Raw genomic sequence first — 21,696 nt, 5'->3', positions numbered from 1 at the left:
ACGGCCTTACAATAGTTGTTGTTTAGTTGCAAAGCTATGCTTGACTCCTTTGAGACCCCACAAGTTGTAGCCACATGCTCCTCTGTCTGTGGAATTTCTCAGACAAGAGTATTGGAGTGTGTTTCCATTTCCTTCTCCAGGGAATCTTCCCAACCCAGAGATTGAACCCACATCTCCTGCACTGGCAGGTGGATCTCTTACTTCTGAGCCACCAGGGAATCCCATTTCAATAGTGCTTTATATTAAATAATAACTTTGTAAAGTCTTTAGCACATTGCCTGGCATATGGAGGGTTCAGTTTTCTATTATTTGTATAGTGGTGGTTTAGTGGCTAAGTCATGTCCCACTCTTGCGATCCCATGGACTATAGCCTGGAGGCTCCTCTGTCCATGGAATTCTCCAGGCAAGAATACTGGAGTGGCTTGCCATTTCCTTCTCCAGAGGATCTTCCCGACCCAGGAATCGAATCTGGGTCTCCTGCATTGCAGGCAGATTCTTTACTGACTGAGCTGTGAGGGAAGCCCCAAAGCCTATAGCACCTGGTATTCCCAGGCAGTCTCCCATCCAAGTACTAACCATGCCCGACCCTGCTTAGCTTCCGAGATCAGCCAAGATCAGGTGTGTTCAGGGTGGTATACTTGTAGATTAAATAAGCTAGTAGGAGTTTTTGTACAAGTTGGGACAGTGAGATCCAGGAGAATGTGTGGGGCATTTATCATTCTTTATGAGAATGCAGCTTGGAAAGAGATGATTTTTCTTAAGAAAGCTATTTTCTCCCTTATGGAAAAGGCTGCGCAGGTAAGGTGGGGGTGGGCGACATCTGTGGTCCAGAGAGAGGCTCTGGCTCTGCTCCCCACATGTCTCTCACAGCTTGGGTTGGTACTCACACTCTATGGGCATTTGTTTGTGCTGCTTAGCTGGTGGGTTATTTGGCTGAGATGAAAACTAGAGATGCCAGCAAGGCCTCTGGTTAGGAAGCTGCAGAAGCTTTTGAGCCAACGAGAGAGTGCCTGTCCTCTGTATGGCAGGTCTGTGCTGTCTGATGAGTGGGGCTGGGTTGGAAGAAAGAGATGATGAAGCACCCATTCGATAAGGGCTACTGAGAGCCAGGCACTTGGGAAGATAATTCCATTCGGTCCCCGAGAGCCTTGCACAGGCAGCATTAGCACCTAACTCGAGCAGGTGGAGGAGTGGAAGCTCAGAGACTTGTGTGATGTTCCAGTGACCAGTCTGTGGGAGAAGAGGCCTATTTGATTCCAGCAGAAGCCTGAGGAGCCAGCTTTCAAGGTGTGGTGCCCCTTGGTCTGAGGAGATGCTATTCCTTGGAATATAGCACAGTCAATATGTTTGGGGATGATGACCGAATTGGTGAATTAGCTGGAAATTAGTTCCTTATTCTTCCCTACACTTTTTTTGGGCCTTGCACTATTAGTTGTAATCACAACCACAGAGGCTGGGTCCCTTTATATAAGACATGCCAGTAAGAAGAGTACATGGGGTGGATGGCCCAATGCAAGCTGTGCATCAGTGAAAACAGTGAACATATAGCTCTGGGCTAAAGCTTGGGGAGGAAAAGCCAGTGCACAAACTGAAAAGAGGGTGGAACAGCCAGAATCCTTTAAGGCAGCAGTCCCAGCCTTTTTGGCACCAGGGACCGGTTTCATGGGAGACAGTTTTTTAATGGATGGAGTGGCAGGGAGGATGGTTCGGATGATAACACGAGCTCTAGGGAGTGGCAGATGAACCTTCGCTTGCTTGCCCACTGCTCATCTCCTACTGTACAGCCTGATTCCTAACAGGCTGAGGACTGGTACCGGTCCATGGCCTAGGGGTTGGGGTCCCCTGTTTTATGGTGAGATATGATTGACACAGCAGGACACAGTCCTTCCTTCCCTCCCTCCCTCTTCCTCTTCCCATAAAGACACATGACATGCATACACTGTGCTTGGCACCGGTGGGGCAGCAGAGGTGAGCTGTCCTGTCGTGGCCATGGTCCTGTCCTCTGGGGCTGACGGTCAGTGGAGAAGGCAGAGAAGGCAGAGTAGGCAGCAGGCCAGCAGCGTGAGAAGTGCTCAGACACGCACAGCAAGGTCTGCGTCCAGGTTCAGCACAGGCAGAGAACGGGGTGGGGAAGCGGTGGGTATAGGTGGAAGAGAGGAAAAGGTGGAAACACATATAGAGGCCTGAAAGTAAGAGAAAAATTTGGAGACAGTGATGGAGAAGAAAATGAGCTTCTCTGGCCTCTTCCAGCCTCGATGGGTTTGAGGTATTGGACTGAAGAGGAGTGTTTTGTGGACATGTGACTGTGGTAACTGTGGTGCTGTGATGGGCTAGAGAAGGGGGAGGAGAAGGAGTTTGGAGAAATAACAGCTAAGAGGTTCTTAACCATTTTGTTCTGTGAATCCCTTTGGCAGCCTGAACAAGCCTAGGAACTGATTTCAAATGCAGGACATAAAATACCGTGATACGTAGAGTTCCTTTATCCAAGTGGTCATGGCAGTGCACCGTCCAGATGCTCTTCTAGGAAGGACATGCTGCCCTGGATGCTGGCGGTGTGGTCAGCAAGTGGCCCTCAGCTACTGGTCCTTCAGGGTCTGCTTTAGTTGCAGAGAAGAGCCTCACCCAAGGTCATCCACATAGCCAGTGATGGCAGAGGTGAGAGTAAAACGCGGGCCATCTTGGTTAATGGGGGTGATTCTGACAGCCCGCTTGACACCCAGAGCTGACTGCTGTTGACCAAAGCTTCTGGGCCTCCGACTGCTCCCCTGCCTGCTTCTGCTTCTTTCTCCTCTCTTAGTAAGCATGGATCCCAAAGGCCCTCCCTAATAAACCTCTGAACATTGAATTCTGTCTCTTTATCTGCTTCCTGGAGAATACAAATTGCATCATGCATTAAATAAGATCCAGCAGCCAATCTAATAACAACTGTAATTTTGAAGTTGTTGTGAGCATAAATTATATTGGGAAATATTTGCAACAACCATAATGTGATCTGTTTTGCTTGGTTGCCTATGTTGATAATCAAAAGAAATGTTACGTTCTTGTTAAAGGTTAGTGAAGAGATCATTTTTCCCATTCAATTTCATGAACTTTCCTGAATTCCGTCCACAGGTCCCCAGAGAGTTTATGGACTCTAAAGAATTCCTTATTTAGGGCTTCTCTGGTGGTTCAGTAGTTAAGAATCTGCCTGCTAACGCAGGAGTCATGGGTTCAGTCCCTGGTTGGGGAAGATCCCATGTGCTTAGAGCAACTAAGCCCAAGTGCCACAACGACTGAGCCTGTGCTCTAGAGCTCTCAAGCCATAACCACTGAGCCTGTGTGCCCTGGAGCCTGGGCTCTGCAATAAGAGAGGCCACCACAATGAGAAGCCCGTGCACTGCAGGTAGAGAGTTGCCCCCACTCACTGCAACTAGACAAATCCTGTGCGCAGCAATGAAGACAGTGTCTTTTTTTCCCCTTACGGCCAAAACAAACAAACAAACCAAATTCCTTATTTGGTTGGAAAAGAAAGAAATGGTAACTATACCGACTGGTCCAAAGGTGCCCACATCCATTTGACTGGTAGGATTTAGCCAATCGAAGCACAGGACTCCCAATTAGATATGAACTTCAGATAAGCAGTGAACAGTTTTTAGTATAGGTACGTACCATGCAATATTTGGGACATATTTATATAAAAATTGTTCATTATCTGAATTTAAATTTATTGGATGTCTCATTTTATCTGGCAACCCCACTTTAACATCTATTTTGGCTCCTCATGGGGTCATGTGACCTACTTAAGATGTGAAAGAGCCCTGAGTTGGGCTTTCATCTTTGCTCTGAAAGTCACTTGTCCTGGTCCCAGCTTCAGTTTCCTTGTCTGCCGATGGAACTTAGCACCTGCATCATAGAGAGTGTGTGAAGATGATGCGCGATAGTGTGTATGAGACTTACTTCAGAAACTGTAGTGCCTCAGGGGGATGGTGGTTATTATTGCCTTCTGGAAAAGGATTCTAAGCTCTTGAAAAAGGAACAGCTCTTAAAAGGGAATCCTGGAGGATCAGTCTAAGTGTCTGAAGGTAAGCAAACCAATAGAGCAGGACAATTTGCTATGGGAAATTAACTAGTTTATTTATCAGTATTCTGGTGAATTTGAGGTTTATTTGCTTCTAAATTCTTGTAAGTCTCCTGAACTAAGCCATCCACTGGTTTGAAGGAATTTATGGCATTTCTGCAAAGTGTAGGGTTGTAAAGGACACCAAGAGAAGTGGATAGGAGAATAAAGCACTCAAGCTAAAGAGGCAGAGAAGTGAGATTTGCCTTATCTGAACTGATTTTTCATTTTTTCCCTTTATGGTTATTTGCTATTGAATTTCTTTGTGGGTGATGATGCCAATGGGCATTGCCTTTACCAGAAGAATTAGACTTTTAGACTCCACATATTTATCAGGGTGAAGTATAATAAATATTTGTAGAAGTTCCAAATTAGTAGTAGTCTCCCACCCCTTATCCATGAGAGATGCATTCCAAGACCCCAGGGAATGCCTGAAATTGGATAATTCCAAATCCTATATGTACTGTTTTTTCCTATTCTAATGGGCAGATAGCATATATAGTATGGATGTGCTCGACAAAGGGACTATTCATACTGTGGATGGGATGGGATGGGATGGGAGGGTGCAAGGTTTCAACATGCTACTCAAAACAATGTGCACTTTAGAACATATGAACTGTTTCTGGAATTTCCCTTTAATATTTACAGATGGTGATTGACCGAAGTTAACTGCAACTGAGGAAAGTGAAACCACCCATAAGTGAGGACCCACTGTGTAATGCTTGCTATGTGTTGAGCTGGTTTGTGGCCTTATGAAGTTGTCATGGGCTTCTGAGCAGGCCAGAGCTTTGTATCCAGTGATAAAATTCTCCCAGAACATACAACCTCTTTCCCACTTCAGGACTTTTGCACTACTGGTTCCCTTTGCTTAGAATATTCTGCTGGCTCTCTGCAGGGCTGGCTTCTCTTGGACTTCAGCTCCTCAGGGAGGCCTTTCCTGCCTGTCTATACAGATTAACTGGTATTCCCTATGGCAGCATCTGGCTTATTGTTTTACAACATTTTCAAGACCTGGAAAAATTTTGTTCTGATTACTTGCTTTTGTTTGCTTTTAATATTTATTTTCGATTGGACTACAGTTGATTTTCCATGTTGTGCCAATCTCTGCTGTACAGCAAAGTGACTCCGGTATATACGTATATACATTCTTTTTTTATATCCTTTTCCATTATGGTTTCTTATAGGATATTGAATACAGTTCCCTGTGCTGTACAGTAGGACTTTTTATTTATCCATCCTATATATAATAGTTTGCATCTACAAGCCCCAAACTCCCAGTCCATCCCTTTCCTGCCTCCCTCTCCCTTTTGGCAACGTCACACCTGTTCTCTAGGTCCACAGGTCTGTCTCTGTTTTACAGATAGGTTCATTTGCGCCATATTTCAGATTCCAAATGTAAGTGCTATTCACATGATATCTGTCTTTCTGACTTACTTCACTTAGTTGGGTAATCTCTGGTTATATCCATGTTGCTGGAAATGGCATTATTTTGTTCTTTTTAATGTCTGAGTAGTATTCTATTGTGTATGTACCTTCACATTCTATTGTGTATGCATCTTCTTTATCCATTCCTCTGTTGATGGACATGTAGGTTGCTTCCATGTCTTGGCTTTAGAAACAGTGCTGCAAGGAACAGGGGGTGCATGAATCCTTTCAGATCATGGTTTTCTACAGATATATGCCCAGGAGTGGAACTGCTGGATCAGACAGTAGCTCTATTTGTAGTTTTCTAAGGAGCTTTCATACTTTTCTCCATACCAGCTATACCAATTTACATTCCTACCAGTTGTGCAGGAGGGTTCCTTTTCTTCACACCCTCTCCAGCATTTATTATTTGTAGACTTTTTGATGATGACCATTCTGACTGGTGTGAAATGATATCTCATTGTAGTTTTGATTTGCATTTCTCTAATAATTAGCAATATTAAGCCTCTTTTCATGTGCCTATTGGCCATCTGTATGTCTTCTTTGGAGAAATATCTATTTAGGTCTTATGCTTATTTTAAAAAATTGAGTTATGTGGGTTTTTTTTTTTAATGTTAAGCTGCATGAGCTGTTTGTAAATTTGGAGATTAATCCCTTGTTGGTCACATTGTTTGCAAATATTTTCTCCTGTCCTGTGGGTTGTCTTTTCATTTTGTTTATGACTTCCTTTGCTGTGCAAAAGCTTTTGAGTTTATTGTAGTATTTCATTAGGGCTTCCCTGATAGCTCAGTTGGTAAAGAATCTGCCTGCAATGCAGGAGACTCTGGTTCAATTCCTAGGTTGGGAAGATCCGCTGGAGAAGGGATAGGCTACCCACTCCAGTATTCTTGGGCTTCCCTTGTGGCTCAGCTGGTAAAGAATCTGCCTGCAATGTGGAGACTTGGGTTCCTTGAATATAACATGCCATGGATAGTATGATAGTTTTATATACCACTAAAAAGAGATAAAGGAAAGCTACAAATTAAACTGTGACATGAATGCCTTAATCATAGTCCTGCCTGGGCCATGCATGAATTGTTCACAGTAGCCTCTTATTGCTTTGAGAGTTCTTTCATCTATTTTGAGGATTTGGCAATTTCTCCTACTGTCAGTTGCTTTGCTTAGAGTATGGACAATCCCCATGTATCAGTACAGCATGACTTCATATATTGTAATTATCTTTCCATAAAATACCTGTTTGTTACCTTGTAAGAAATTAGGGGACAGCAGTCATTTCTCCCATAATAAATATAAAATTTATGCCTTACCACCATCTTGATGCATTTTTACCTGAAAAATCAAAGCTTAGTCATTTTGAAAACATTTTAACCAGCAATTAAGCTTGGCCCAGGCAGTCTCAACAGTGCACTTAACTCAACTGAAGTGATGATAATATGGGTACATCTGATCAATCTCACAACCATGGCCTCGCCCATGGCATTTATAAGATAGATTCCAATTTCACAAGTATTTTAAACATGCAAGAAAGGTGTGCCTTCTTATTGATGAAGTATCTCTTTCCTCTTCCATGGAACTGAGTTCTTGTCGGTTGTGTCTACCATCCAGTGCCCAGCACCTAGCACAATGTTGGCATACAGAAGGAATCCAATAAATATGTGTCAAATGAATGGAGGAAGTAATAGGATTCTGTACTTGAACTTTTTCATTAACTGTGAAACTAATTGAAGTCTTATGGAAATAAAATAGTATATAAATAGCATTGCTATTTTAAAAAGCTCTTTTATTCTGAATTCATTTAATTACTGATGTCAATTATGAGAAGTGAAATTTTAACTCATGGATGTAAGGGTAGACTCCCATTGATAGAATTCAATTCAATTCAATTATCTTATTATGATGTACTTTTGCTTAACACTGTTCAGTTTTCAAACACAGACATGCTAACACTGGGAATAGTGACAGAAGTAATTCTTGATCACTGAGAAGTGTAAGTTGGAGAGGAGAGGAGCTAGAGCTGCATTCCTGTAAATGGTGTAGCAGAGCACTCAGAATGCATGGAGGGGCCTGGCTTGTTGAGGACTGGCAAGCCATAGTTTGGCTGTTATGCTTTAGAAAGTTGTGAAAAAAGAACAAGGGCTGTGCCAGGGATGGTGAGAAGTGAATCTTGAAGGCTAATGCAGATTTACCTGACACTTGTAGGCTAGCATGCAGTCCTTACAGAAACCCTTGGGTTAGCTGATATTGCTTCATTTGTAAATGGGGAAACTGAAACTCCAGGAGCAGAACCTGCCCATAACTAGTGGGCAGCTTCTCTAGGATTCTAATCTAAGTCTTCTTGATTCTGCAGTCACTGCTTTCCCAACTACTCTATGCCAACTCAGAAAGCCTGGGATTTGTGGAATGTCTAATAAGAGTTAATGAACCTTCAGGAATATTTGGGCCAGCATTGGAATTAGAATAGAGAATATGGCCCATCCTATGGAGACGAGTCAGAGAAGGCAATGGCACCCCACTCCAGTAATCTTGCCTGGAAAATCCCATGGACGGAGGAGCCTGGTAGGCTGCAGTCCATGGGGTTGCAAAGAGTCGGACACGACTGAGTGACTTCACTTTGACTTTTCACTTTCCTGCATTGGAGAAGGAAATGGCAACCCACTCCAGTATTCTTGCCTAGAGAATCCCAGGGATGAGGGAGCCTGGTGGGCTGCCGTCTATGGGGTCGCACAGAGTCGGACACGACTGAAGCGACTTAGCAGCAGCAGCAGCAGCATGGAGACAAGTCAGGGCATTGAATTTGGTGGATTCTATTTCATCTGAAGCATTGGAAGTGGACTGGTGTATCTCACAGACGACACTGGGGAGAACTTGTGGGTTTGGATATAGTAACAAAGAAAACAGTGGCTGACTTTATTTTTTTGGGCTCCAAAATCACTGCAGATGATGATTGCAGCCATGAAATTAAAAGACGCTTACTCCTTGGAAGGAAAGTTATGACCAACCTAGACAGCATATTAAAAAGCAGAGACATTACTTTGTCAACAGAGGTCCGTCTAGTCAAGGTTATGGGTTTTCCAGTAGTCATGTATGGATGTGAGATTTGGAACATAAAGAAGGCTGAGCACTGAAGAATTGATGCTTTTGAACTGTGGTGTTGGAGAAGACTCTTCAGAGTCCCTTGGCAGTCCTGGGTGTTCATTGGAAGGACTGATGTTTAAGCTGAAACTCCAATACTTTGGTCACCTGATGTGAAGAGTTGACTCATTGGAAAAGACCCTGATTCTGGGAAAGATTGAGGGCAGAAGGAGAAGATAGAGAATGAGACAAAGAATGAGATGGTTGGATGGCATCACCGACTCAGTGGATATGAGTTTGAGTAAACTCCAGGAGTTGGTGATGGACAGGGAGGCCTGGCGTGCTGCAAGTTCATGGGGTCGCAAAGAGTCGGACATGACTGAGCGACTGAAATGAACTGAACTGAACAAAGAAAAGATTCCAGTAACGTGTCCCTCACCTTCCCCCACACATCTGCTTTATTGTACTTCAGGTGGCTTGTTTTGTCCTCTAGCCCTTGTTGTATTAGGCTAGAGGAGTTACTGTACCAGGTGCGCTCTGGACTGGAGACAAATGCCCCGGACTGTTGTGAATGAAGGAGCACTGGCTACAAGTTGCACCAAGAGAAAGGAAAGAAAGATGCATAGAATTATGGTGAGAAAAAGTAGAAAGAGCAGAGGGTAAAAATTCCTTGTTTTTTTTCACCAAGGTCAGGACATGTTGATTGGTTCTTCACACATGGGATTGGACAGGGTGCAAGAAAGAATGGAAAGAAAAAGGCATCCCAGGAGCTGGGCTAATGAGAACTTCATCAGAAACACCTTCAGCCTAAAGAACCCCCCCTCAGGCCTCAGTTTAGTATTTGGGGATGAAAACAGTTTTGGTCCAGAACAAAGGTGATATGCTCAAGCTTTCCCATATCAACAAATTTGCTAATAAAGAGAGTGCCTTTACGACAGGCACAGAGCTAGGAAAAGCATTTTCTATTTCACCAAAGTGTGAGGGTTCAGGATCACCTCACCCCCATAGTGCCCGCAGCACAATAGGAAAACTCTCTGAGGCCTGTGTTCAGGTCACTTGCCTTTTTGCTCAAGCGGCATATATATATCAGTACTGACTTTTTCTTTCTTAGATAGTTTTTCAAACCCCAGTTTTCTTAAGAAAGAAAGGGATTAATTTTTCCCCTAAATCTTTTGAAAGTCAGTGTCTTTATCCATGAAAAGATAGTAAATAGTAGTTTGTGACCTATGTGATGCACCAGCCAGCCTTAAAGTAGTCCTTTCTGACTAAAGATGGGGACAGTGGGTACCAAGATAATTGTTTGGGCTGCTTTTAGTTTCTCTTAGTCAAAGTTACTAGATGATTGAATCCAACAACATGTTACTGCTTGATGTACTGATATTATATGTGCTAAGTCTCTCAGTCATGTCTGACTCTTTGTGACCCTATGAACTGTAGCCCGCCAGGCTCCTCTGTCCATGCGATTCTCCAGGCAAGAATACTGGAGTGGGTTGCCATACCCTCTTCCCGAGGATCTTCCTAACCCAGGGATCGAACCCAGGTCTCCCTCATAGCAGGTGGATTCTTTACTGTCTGAGCCACCAGGGAAACCCAAGAATACTGGAGCGATTAGCCTATCCCTTCTCCAGGGGAACTTCCCAACTCAGGAATTGAACCAGGATCTCCTGCATTGCAGGCGGTTTCTTTACCAGCTGAGCTACCTGGGAAGCCAAGGTAAAGACTCTATCAGGCAAAAGATTAAAAAAAAAAAAGGAAAGGAACTGGAGTGGACTAATTGCTTTGGGGATGATTGGCTTAATATTTGGAAATACCTGGTAGAGTCTGGATTTTAAAATTACTAGCAAGTTGCTCTTTCTGCCTTCTAGAATTCCAGAGGCTGAAATTTGTATTAGGGTCTACTCTCTGTTTTAGGGACGACCACTTTAGTGAACTCTTGTTTATCCAAGTAAGGTAAGCACTCGTACCTTTTGAGGGGAGCAAGGCACCCCTCAAGGTAGATGTGTCACACGACCTGCAGAAAGGTGAAAGATTACATTCCAAGAAAAAGATGCTCTCATATTTGTATGTTTTTAAAAATAATTTTATCTATGTATGTATTTTTCGTTGTGTTGTATGGGCACATTGCTGTATGGGCGTTTCTCTCGTTAGGGCGATCTGGGGCACTTCATTGCGGAGTGTAGGCCTCTCATTGTCGTGGCTTCTCTTGTTGCGGAACATGGGCTCTAGGGTGCATGAGCTTTAGTAGTTGCTGTGCATGAGCTCAGTAGTTGGCAATTTCCCAGTTCTAGAGCACAGGCTCAATAGTTGTGTCCCACAGGCTTAGTTGTTCTGTGGTATGTGGGATCTTCTTGGACCAGGGATTAAACTTGTGTCTCCTGCATTGGCGGGTGGATTCTTTACCACTGAGTCACCAGGGAAGCTCCCCATTTGTATGTTTTACTAATGAGCTAAGTCAAATCACTTTGGCTTATATTGGTTTCCTTTTTGTTAAAAAGAGAGGAAAAAAGAAAATATGTATTTTTCTCTTTCGGTTAGACATCTGAGTGGATAAGAGAAACAAAGAAAGAATTTCAGGTAGTGAATTTCAGATGGCCTAGCCATCGTAAAAACAGGTTTCATTTTTGAACCAGGAAGTACACATAAATATGCTGATGTGTAGCTGGTTGCCCTTGTGCACCTGTAGTGTCTTCCCTGGGCAGGGTGGAGGCTGGGGGAAGCCAGCAGGGCTTAGGAATCAGGGAACAGAGCCAGATTTGAGCAGAGCACAATTGCAGCCTGTGTTTCCAGGGAGAACACTAGTGCTTTATCAGAGGGGCCCCTTGGCAGTTGGCATCATCTGGAGAAAGAAAATATTGCTGTCTGCCCACAAGGGTTTCTCAGAAGCTGGGGGTCTGGGTTTAGACTTGTGGGCAGAATTGCCTGGGAATGGAGGGGGACAGGCGGGGGGCCTGGGGCCCCTGTGCGGTACCTTCTCCTCAGCCCCTTCCCTGGGGCTGTCACTCGCACAGCTGGCCGAGTGTCTCTTGTAGAAGCGTGCCCTTTCGGTCCTGGCAGGAGGACAGATACCAGAGCAGGCTGGGCGTGCCTTCTATTTCTGGCCTTGAGTGTAGCTGTGGCTTTAAGGATCTACACGGGCAGCAAAACAATGCCCTTGTCTCCAGCGATGCCGCAGGCAGTAGAGCCAGACCCTTCCGGGATGGTCTCTCCTCTCCTGGGCTAAAGAGAGCCCAGTTGTAAGGCACAGGTTCTGGGGGAAGGAGCCCATCACAGGTGTTTTTGTGAGACTGGAGCAGAGCAGACAGGTGGTGCAGAGTGGTCCAAGCTCAGCCTAGGCAGGGCACACCCCACAAGGGCAGTGGCGGCGGAGGCTGCTGCCCTCCCCTCTGAGGGAGCCCCTCCAGGTTGGCTGGGTAAAGAGGACACTCCAAGCACTTAGATCCCTCTATCAGAGGCATGAGAGGGCCAGGCATCTCCTGCAAGCAGGGAGCTCAGGAGGCCATGTGTGCTGGCTCTGCAGACCTGCGAATGCAAGTGGATAGTCAATGGTGGAGGCGATTCATTTTGTCCTTGGAATGTAGGTTTGAGTGCAAACTGGCTTAGAAATGGGCATTTGAAATGCAACTTGAACTTGTTCCAAGGAGAGTGACCTAAGAGAAAAAGGACTGGAAACCATGTCCCCTGAAGACAAGTTGAAGGGATATTTAGGCAAAGAAGAAGGCTAGGGTAGGGCAGGGTGAAACAGGAAGGAAACAGATCTTGGTACAATAAAGGGAGGCACATTCTCACAGCAATTGGTTAGATCATTGGAACAGCATATCTTAATACTCATGAAATGTTCTACCTCATATGGTTCCCTACTGTCCAATAATAATAACTGTTGAGCACTTTCTATGTGCTGAGCCTTGTTCTAAATGCTTTTTTGTGTATTAGATCATTCAATACTCATAATGGACTTCTCAAATGGCTCAGTGGTAAAGAATTTACCTGCCAATTCAGGAGACATGGATTTGATCCCTGGCTTGGGAAGTTCCCCTGGAGAAGGGAATGGCTACCCACTCCACTATTCTTCCCTGGGAAATCCCATGGACAGAGGAGCCTGGCAGGCTATAGTCCTTGGGGTCACAAAGAGTTGAACATGACTTAGCAACCAAACAACAACAATCCTCACAACAACCCAATGATGTACATTCACCTTTATTATTTCACCTTTAAAGATGAGGACACTGAGGCTCAGGGATCATTTATAACTTGCCTGGGACCACATGGCTAGTGAGTGGTGGGGCTGGGACCATAGGTAGCAGAGCCTCCCGTCATTACATGGGCCTGAGCCTGCTCCCACCACCCCTACCCCTGGCCTGGCTCCCGGCTGGCTTTCCAGTAGCATCCCTACCCCTTTGGTTCCTGCCTGTTCATGGACAGTTGGCCTCTTCCAGTGCTGTCACATCAAGTTTCCAATGCCCCCCAAAAGTGGAGACCCCTTCCCCGATGGCTCAGTTGGTAAAGAATCTGCCTGCAATGAGGGAGACATTGGGTTCGATCCCTGGATAGGAAAGATCCCCTGGAGAAGGGAATGGCAACCCACTCCAGTATTCTGGCCTGGAGAATCCCATGGACTAGTCCATGGGGTCGCAAAGAGTCAGACATGACTGAGTGACTTTCACTTTCACTTTACGATGCCCAGTGTCAGGGCAGTTTTCATCCTCTTTGCCTCAGTGGTTACTGCAGTTTCTTTGTGACCCAGGTTTTGAAGCCTGACATGAATGAAAATATTTGACCACATGAGTTCTATTCTTTCTAGGGCTGTGGCTCTCGATGTCCCCAGAGCCACTTAGGAACCAGGAGATGATTGTTGTTGTTGTTTTTTTTTTTTTTGCCATCAGAAGCACAACAGTCCTTATAAAGCAGAGTACAGCTTGCCCCACTCTCCTAGGGTGGAGATAATTGGGCGTTTGGGCTTCTGTGCCCCGGATGGTACTTAGAGATCTGTTGCCCTCGGAGCGCTGCTCTCTGGTGAAAAGAACACTGGTGTTTGATGGTGGCAAGTTATTTGCATCTCGTTTCTGACAACAATGGTAGAAATGTTCTTTCTTTTGACACATTTGAGATTGCAGGGAGAAGGAAAAACAGAGAAAGAGAGATCCAAATTTGTCCTTAGCAATCAAAAATCTGGAAAAAAGAGTTGTTGAAAGTGTCAAGGAGACCAGGCTGGCCTGGAAACTCAGGCTGAGAAACAGGACATTGCAGTCAGACCGCGCTCGGATCTTCCTGAGCCTATTGAATGCCACCCTGACCCCCTCAGAGTGCTTTCTACATGTGCGTGTTGTGATGTTGACCTCCAGAGACAGATTTGGCTAAAACAGAAATTTCTTTGTAGCTTTGACTTGAAGCATTGCCTGCTTGAAACTCAGAACCCATTTCTTTTCTGAAAGGTCTAAAGGTGGCCACAAGGTAAAAAAGAACATTGTAGAATGGACAGTTGCCCTCACTTCTGCTGTGGGGTTCTTGACAATGGCGCATTTATGCTCCTCTACTTGGAAAGCTCAGTGCACTGGATGGGGCAGGAATTACCCAGCTACAGTGGGCATGTTTATGTTGCAGGCCTGGGGTTTCACAGGAGCCAGGATAGAGCTCGTTTATTCCAGTTAGGACACCACAGGGCCCTGCACTCAGACCTGGTATGACAGAAAAAGACTTCAAGCTAGGTTTTGGAGCTCTGTCATACACAGGGTTTTCTGAGCATTTCTTTTCTTCTTTCCATTTGGAAGTTATGTCCTGTCAGCTCTTAAAACAGATCGTGAACTCAGGAGTGCTCCTCTCTGGTTTCCTTATGAAAACGCCCACTGACGAGCGTGTGTGTGTGTGCATGTGTGTGTGTTTGCCCTGGGAGCTGAGTGCTGTGGGCCCCAGTGCCTGGAAATCCACAGGCTGAGGAGACCCCCCCGTCTCTGTAGCTTCTGCAGTATTCTTTCTGCTCAAGTGTTCTTGTATCTTTCAGTTGATAAGTCCTGTCCAACTCTTTGTGACCCCAGGGACTGCAGCACGCCAGGCTCCCATGTCTGTCCTTCACTATCTCCCAGAGTTTGCTCACATTTGTGTCCATTGAGTTGTTGATGCTATCTGACCATCTCAGCCTCTGCTGCCCCCTTCTTCTTTTGCCTGCTCAGATGACTTGCTCTCAGATACTTGTTCTGTGGCTTGGTCCCTGACAGGTGTGGGGTCTCATTGAGACACGTGTCAATAGCAGCTCATATGCACTCTGCCCTTGCTTGACACCCAGGGGCTGAGCACTGCTCTGGAATGAGCAGGTGAATTTGCAACCTGACTTGCTGGTAACAAGACCCGAATGGGGTGCTGTGTGTTTGAATGGCAGGTAGAATAATGGTGGGTGCACATGCAAACTAAGCCCTCACCTCCTGGGGTCCTGACAAAGATACCTACTGGTGTCCCCATATCCCAGTCACCCCAGGGCCATGATACCCCTAAAGTCATATCATAAACCGCTCTCTGTGATTCTGACTGGCCTCTAACCTTGCCCTCTGCCCTCTTCCTACAGCCTCTGTATCGACAGCAGGGAAACCCAGTGATGGATTCTAACCAGGGTTTAAGGAACACACTGAGTTCTCTTAGGAAAAAAAAGTTCTGATTCTACCACTTAACAGGTCGCATGACTCTGGGAAAATTGTTAATAGTTGACTTTCTGAGTTTCAGTTCCTTCATTTTTGTTATAGGACTAGCAATGTTGTTCTTATTTAATTGTAAAGATTAAAAGAGATGATCTGTGTATAATATAGGCAATTAATTGTACAAACCTCATAGAGTTGTTATGAAGATAATAGTTAATGTTCACAAAGTGCCTGTGTAAATTATTTATGTTAATATACCATCTTCAATGATGCTTTGCACATATGATGGAAGTGTTTGCTTAAAAAAGAAAAAAGGCCAAGAGAAATATTTGGGTACCTTTCAGGCTCATTAAATGCTTGCTAAAGGAGGGCCTTCCCTGGTGGTCCAGTGGCTAAGGCTCCAGACTCTCAATGCAGGGGCCCTGGGTTCGATCCCTGGTCAGGAAACTAGATCTTGCATGCTGCAACTAAGAATTTGTATGCTGCAGCTAAAGATCCCATGTGCTACAACTAAGACCTGGCTCAGCCAAATAAATGAATAAGTAAATAAATAAATATTTTTAAAAAATGCTTGCTGAAGGATTAGGGAAGGTCTCTAGCCTGAGAGTCTCTTGGGGTGATGGTAACAATATGTTACTGATCTTTATCCCCCTAAGTCCAATGTGATTGTCTGGCACACTGGGAATACTCCAGGAGTTGTTTATGGAGTACATAAATGAATGAATATGCCCTACTCATTTTAAACCTTTTCTTCAGTATTGAAAGACTTAGTTTTAAAAAACTCACCTCTGATTTTGGAACATTACACCCTGATGTCCAAACATTAGTTCCTTGAAGCTAACTATGTTGACGTTTGTGACCCTAAAGCAAGAGTGATGGCAAACTAAATTATAATGTGTTTTTAAAAAAGGGAGAAATTTACATGGAATTGAACACAAAATGTAACTCAAGGGAAGGAGCTAAGTAATGATGCACCACAAACATTTCTTTCTTTGAATGTAATGCATACTACACAAGAGAAATGGGTTCAATCCCTGGGTTGAGAAGATCCCCTGGAGTAGGGAATGGCAGCCCACTCCAGTATTCTTGCCTGGAGAATTACATGGACAAAGAAACCTGGCAGGCTATAGTCCATGGGGCTGGAAAGAGCTGGACGTGACTGAGCGACTGAACATGCTCACACAATGTATATTCAGCACTTACTATGTGCCAGGTAGTGTTCAGGATATGTAGCCGAGTAAGTCACAAGTCTGTTGTCTAGATGCAGACTGTCTTGTGGGGAGCGTGGTCCTGCATATAAAGAGCAGTGTAGGAGTGCTTTGGAAGAGCTGCAGACAGTACTGTGGACCTTAAGAGGAGGGAAAGGGCCAGTAGGTTCCTGAATGCACATGGGGCATCAGAGGAACAGCAGAGAAAGAGAGGAAGAAAAGATGTTCTGGTGTGTCAGCCGCTTCTCACTGCATTCTAGGGGCTGTGGTATCACTAAGTCCCATGTAAGGCTCCAACTTACCACCCTTTAATTAATTAGCCAGGCCCTGGGTCTAGCCTCGAGCATCTTCAGCTACTGCTTCTCTCTCAGCCCAGACATCCCAAGAATCCTGTTAAATTCTGGCCTGCCTAGGAGTGTGGCCAAGCTGGGATTTTACACCCACCCTCTAACACCAAGATGCATGGCAGATATCTAGTTATTCTTTCCATCCTATCTAAATTCAGGCTGCAGAAAATTTCTGAAGGGTAGAGAGCCAGAGGCGCTAAGATTGTGCCATTGTCTGTTCTCAGAATCAAGGTGTTAGAACCAGATGACTAAGTTATGTTAAGAAAGAAGTTTGAAAGAGAAAGTGAAAGTTGCTCAGCTGTGACTCTTTGTGACTCCATGGACTATGCAGTTTGTGGAATTCTCCAGGCCAGAATACTGGAGTGGGTAGCCTTTTCCTTCTCCAGGGGTTCTTCCCAACCCAGGGATCAAACCCATGTCTCCCGCATTGCAGGCAGATTCTTTTCTAGCGGAGCCACAAGGGAAGCCCAAGAAAGAAGTTTGAGGTTTGCTTATTCTAAAAAATCTTGGTAGGGTAATTTCCTCAGGAGGAAATTGACTTCTGCATAGAGTTTACAAAATGGTATGATAAAAACTGGTAAATATATTCAGGACAATTTAATGTACCCCTTCTTGTGCTAGACCTAATCTAACATCACATACCAGTATAACCAGCACTGATGCAAGTTCCTGTAAAAGCTAAAGCTATTCAAGTTCCCTTTTCCCTCCTTCCCCTCTCTGTCACCAACTATGATTCCTTTGTTCCCTGATGTAGATGTTAAAAATAAATTGAAAAATATTTCTAAATTCTTTGTCACTTTGGGAGCAGATCTGCCATTACCCCCAAAAGTACTGGAGTATAGAAATGGAAAGAAAAACAAACCTTAAGGAATGCAAAATAGTAAGAGTGCCTTCCAGGTAATGATTATACTCTGACAGAGTGGAGGCATTTGAATATACATATGCTAAGCTGCCTCAAGTCTTCTCCAGAAAGCGTAGTTATAAAGGTGAGAAGACCAATGAGGGAGGTACCGCAGCGATCCAGGGGGAGATGGTAAAGGTCCTGATGAGGTGTATTGACTGTAGAGATGTAGGAGAGGAAGATCTATGAGAGACATTTTGAAGTGGAATGAGTAGGACTCAGGAACTTACTAAATGAGGGAGAGAAGGATGAAAAAACGTCTTGAGCAGCATATTTGATACGGTTTCATAATATCCTTGTGGAAAGATGGGAGAAATAAGCACTGGCTGCAAGAATGGTTAGATTGATGGATAACTAACTGGACCAATGTACCCACAGTACCAAAGCAGAGATTCATGTGCCCTTGAAGGAAGGGCTTTTGTACTTTGACTCAGGGTTCGATCCTTGACTTTGTCTTAGCAATTTTGTCATTGATTTGGATAATAATATAAAATCTGAGTACATCAGATTTCTGAGGTCAAGAAGCTGGACATGACACCAGAAAAAAAAAATCCAAAAATTTCACAAGGTAAGAAAGAGAAAGAGAGAGAGAGAGGAAAAACTGAAAAGATAAAAGTTAACAGGGTTGCATGTCAAGACTGTATATTGTCACCTTGCTTATATAACTTATATGCAGAATACATCATGCAAAATGCCGGGCTGGATGAAGCACAAGCTGGACTCAAGACTGCCGGGAAAAATATCAGTAAGCTCAGATACACAGATGCCACCACCCTTATGGCACAAGGCACAGAGGAACTAAAGAGCCTCTTGATGAAAGTAAAAGAGGAGAGTGAAAAAGTTGGCTTAACACTCAACATTCAGAAAACTAAGATCATGGCATCTGGTCACATCACTTCATGGCAAATAGATGGGGAAACAATGAAAACAGTGAAAGACTATTTTTTTTTTTTTTGGCTCCAAAATTATTGCAGATGGTGACTGCAGCCATGAAATTAAAAGACACTTACTCCTTGGAAGAAAAGTTATAACCAACCTAGATAGCATATTCAAAAGCAGAGAAATTACTTTACCAACAAAAGTCCATCTAGTCAAAGCTATGGTTTTTCTAGTAGTTATGTATGGATGTGAGAGTTGGACTATAAAGAAAGCTGAGCACCGAAGAATTGATGCTTTTGAACTGTGGTGTTGGAGAAGACTCTTGAGAGTTCCTTGGACTGCAAGGAGATCCAACCAGTCCATTCTAAAGGAAATCAGTCCTGAATGTTCATTGGAAGGACTGATGCTGAAGCTGAAAGTCCAATACTTTGGCCACCTGATGCTAACAGCTGACTCATTTGAAAAGACCCTGATGCTGGGAAAGATTGAAGGCAGGAAGAGAAGGGGATGACAGAGGATGAGATGGTTGGATGGCATCACGGACTCGATGGACATGGATTTGAGCAAGCTCCAGGAGATGGTGAAGGACTGGGAAGCCTGCTGTGCTGCAGTCCATGGAGTTGCAAAGAGTCGGACATGACTGAGCAACCGAACTGAACTGAACTTGGATGTTAAACCCAAGTAGCCTAGGAAAAGACAGTGAGCGATGGCCTCGTAATAGCATTTGTGGGAAGATCCATGGGTTTATTTGATTCTGATTTTATTTTCAACAGGAGTAAATACTGTGGAGAGTCCCCCCACCCACCCCTAGCCCTCGTGTGATCATAGACTGCATTGTCAGCTGCGTGCTTGGTAAAGGGACATGGCAGTGCTGTTTGATTCTGTGCTGGTTGAGTGACAGGGAGCATTGTGCTTGGTCTCAGAGCACATGGAGCCGCTGGAGCAAGTTCAGAGGAGAACCAGCATGATGGTGAAGGGACGAGAGCTGCCCCCACCCCCATTCCCATCCTCAGCACCACCGTCTGCTAGTTCTTACAGCTCATTCTTCACCACACCCTACAAAGCAGACATTATCATTCCCATTTTACAAAGGAGGAACCCGAGGCTCAGGCATTAATACTATTTGTCCCTGGTTCTATAATTTGCATGAGGGAAAATTGATACCCCAAATCCATGCTCTTTTTACTCCTCACTGCCTCCCAAACCTCCCATCTAAGGGACTGCTGGGGGATCTGGGGACCCGTAAGTTTTGGTCAGCCCCCTATCCTCTCCCAAGGATCTGATCACTTTGTTTCTGTTATACTCTCCTTTCTCTGTTCCAGCTAGATCCTACTTCTGCGTCTTTGTGCCAAATCAGACCTCCCTGATGGATGACTGACCTTTCCCTTAGTTGGTAATGGCTGCTGCCTAGAAGACTTTTGGTCAAATCCTATCTACAACTTAACTTTATCTCCCAGGACAATGTTGGCTTGGACAACTTCTGTTACACTTCCTCACTCCGGGCCAGGGCTGTGCAGCTGTGACAATCCAATCTGTACAACAGGAAGACCGCTCTGGGGCCAGGGTGGATTCTGGGCTGAGCAGCCAGGGCTTGGGCCCAGGTGAGAAGTTTCCAGAAGCTCCCTGGAGAGACACAGAGGATCAGGTCCCAGGCCATCAGAGAACCTGGAACAGAAGAGCAGCTCTGCCTGGGGCACATCCACAGGGTTTGGTGGCTGATTGGACATCGGGACTGAAGGAGAAGTGGAAGTTGATGACAACACCCAGTCTGGGGCTCGGGAGACTGGGCAGATGATAACAAAGCTAAGAAGTGTGACTTAGGGATGTGGTGGGTCCTACATGCGAGTCTTTGTTTTTGAGCCAACACAACATGAATGTATTCTCAACCCCTCTGGACTCTACCCCCAAATAACCACCTGGTCTCCAGATCATTATTTAGTGACAGGAAACTTAGTTCAGAACTCAGGGGGTGAGGAAGAAAGCGTTTATTTAGCTGCCACTCAGGAGACTGCCCATGTCAGGATCAGTTTGTGTATTTTAATACAGTTAGAACTCTCCTCAGAGAAGGCAATAGCACCCCACTCCAGTACTCTTGCCTGGAAAATCCCATGGGTGGAGGAGTCTGGTAGGCGGCAGTCCATGGGGTCTCGAAGAGTCGGACACGACTGAGCGACTTCACTTTGACTTTTCACTTTCCTGCACTGGAGAAGGAAATGGCAACCCACTCCAGTGTTCTTGCCTGGAGAATCCCAGGGACGGGGGAGGCTGGTGGGCTGCTGGCTATGGGGGTGCACAGAGTCAGACATGACTGAAGCAACTTAGCAGCAGCAGCGGCAGCAGGGCTCTCCTAGGCTGCCCCCAGCACCATCCCTCTCCATCCTTCCCCACACATCCAAGAGGATGGAGGAGTCCTGTCCTGCCCTGAAATGTGCATTCCTACGCTCCTGTTGCTCAGCAAAGCAAGGTGGTGGACAGGCCCTACTCCTGGGAAGACGCTGCTCTTGTTATTCAGCCTTGTACTGTGGGGCCTCGCTAACCCCATCCCTGTAATAACTTACTGAAGTTTCTCTCCCATCCACACACAGCACTCCCTTCCAGGGTAGGATAGTATATACTGTTTCCGTGTAGAAGCTAAAGTAGTGTTTGGGGGGACAGATCTCACCGTTGCTCCTGGGCAGAGCTAGCTGGGATTTGACTACAAGTCCAGCGCTCCTTCCACAGCATCAGGTGTGCTGTGTAGTCTGGGTCACCAGACAGTGGGGCTCAGCACCAAGTGGGAGGCTGGGTCAGATCAGTGATTCTCATCCATGAGATTTCAATGCATGGATATTCTGTAGATTTGTTTTTATACTGTATGCATATCTGCTTTGTTATAAAAAGGCATAAGATGTTGTCTCCCCCAAGACCCACTTTTCACTTCTTTAAGGGCAACGTCCTCCCTGTTGAAAAATGTACAGATTCAAAGTGGTTCTTAAGGTCTAGTCCTCCACCAAAGGGCAAGAGCAGCAGCAGCGCCTGGGAGCTTGTGAGAAATGCAGATTCTTGGTCCTGCCTGGGACCTACTAGCCCAGGTACTCTGGGGTGAGCCCAGCCTCCAGGGGATTCTGCCACACACTGGAGTTGGAGAACCACTGGGGTAGCTGAT

The 21,696-nt window shown here is 45.2% G+C and overlaps 1 pseudogene; it reads right to left on the bottom strand.

Annotated features, from left to right (window-relative positions):
• Positions 1–527: 527 nt before the first annotated feature.
• LOC120853763 lies at positions 528–646 on the bottom strand (annotated as a pseudogene).
• Between the last annotated feature and the right edge of the window lie 21,050 nt (positions 647–21,696).

The sequence above is a fragment of the Oryx dammah genome, unplaced genomic scaffold, assembly GCF_014754425.2.
Source record: "Oryx dammah isolate SB20612 unplaced genomic scaffold, SCBI_Odam_1.1 HiC_scaffold_26, whole genome shotgun sequence".
Classification (NCBI taxonomy): Eukaryota; Metazoa; Chordata; class Mammalia; order Artiodactyla; family Bovidae; genus Oryx; species Oryx dammah.
Note: the sequence above shows the minus strand (reverse complement) of the source record. Positions and strands in the feature narration are given on the sequence as shown.